Below are 1,300 nucleotides of genomic sequence, written 5' to 3'. Positions count from 1 at the left end.
CTCGGGCGGGAGCACCACCGCGCTTCCTAAGTGGCGCACTATCCAGTGCGCCACCGGGCCGGCCCCATCAAGTGCTTTCACTAAAACACTTGCAATGCAGTATTTTTCATAGGAAGATTCACAGACCCCCCACATCAGTATTACCTGTTTACTTATTACAAAGAAAAAATGCTGTGTCCCAGAATTTTCGAGGATGGCCCAGAAATCTACATTTATGACAAAGTTCCCAGATAACTCTCATGCATCCTCAAGTTTGAGAAGCATCACCATAAAGAAATAAGCATGGACTTCCAGGTCAATAGAACAAGATTTGAATCCTTGAAGTCAGGTTTACATAAAGCCAAAAAGTCTTGTCTTCCCCACTAAGATTCCATGACCCATCATGGACTTTGCTCTTTTGCATTTGTTCAGCTCCCCTGCCCTGTTCTCCTGTAGCACATGCTGGCCAGACTCACTCCAGGCTTCACCTGCTTTCTCTATGCCTGCGCCTGGGATGTTGCTGGGAAAAAGCAAAACTCACTCCCATGCCAATGGGTCCCCCTTGACATTCATGAACACAGACATGACATAGGCCCTCAGTTCTGCCCTGCAGTCCCATCATGTTCCTCTAGTTTGTTCACTTCTCTCTTCCTCTAGTTTGTTCACTCCTCTGCTCTCCAAAGTGGCTATTTCTCTTTTCAGCCCTCCTCAAGCCAGCTTCCTTCTCCTCACACTCAGCAGATAACCTTGCTCCTCATTTCACTGAGAAAATAGAAAAGATCCTTTTTCATCTTTCCACTATCAAATGCATCATCCTGCCCGTATCTGTACCATGTGCTCTGCCTTATGTCTTGTTATGATGGATGAACTTTGAGATCTCATCCAAGGGACAAACCCTCTCAATGCACTGGGTCTCCTTTCTCCTACTTAAAGATTTTACTCCTCCAATGAATGCTCATCCATTTTTTCCCTTTCTATTGGAGAATTTCAATCAATATTCAAATATATGGTAATATCACCTATTTTAAAAAATCTTCCATTACTGCACATCTTTTTCCAGCTACTGCTCCAACTCTTTAGTCCCATTTTTACAAAAGTCCAGGAAGGAGTTATTTACCTTTGCCATCTGCACGATATACTACTCATTGCTGCTTTTAAAATCCGTGTTCCCTGTAGGTATCTCCTCACCTGTGCTTCTTTGTCAGGACCTTATCTGATTCCATATGGTGGGGGCTGGATCTCTTCTCCAAGATGCCCTCTGCTCCTCCTCCTTTTATCGAAATCGGGGTGGCCCCTCTCCCTTCCAGGCTGCCATTTAAAA

Source organism: Galeopterus variegatus, unplaced genomic scaffold (genome assembly GCF_000696425.1).
Source record: "Galeopterus variegatus unplaced genomic scaffold, G_variegatus-3.0.2 Scaffold11004, whole genome shotgun sequence".
NCBI classification, from domain to species: domain Eukaryota; kingdom Metazoa; phylum Chordata; class Mammalia; order Dermoptera; family Cynocephalidae; genus Galeopterus; species Galeopterus variegatus.
The sequence above is the reverse complement of the archived record's forward strand: the minus strand, read 5'-3'. Positions refer to the sequence as shown.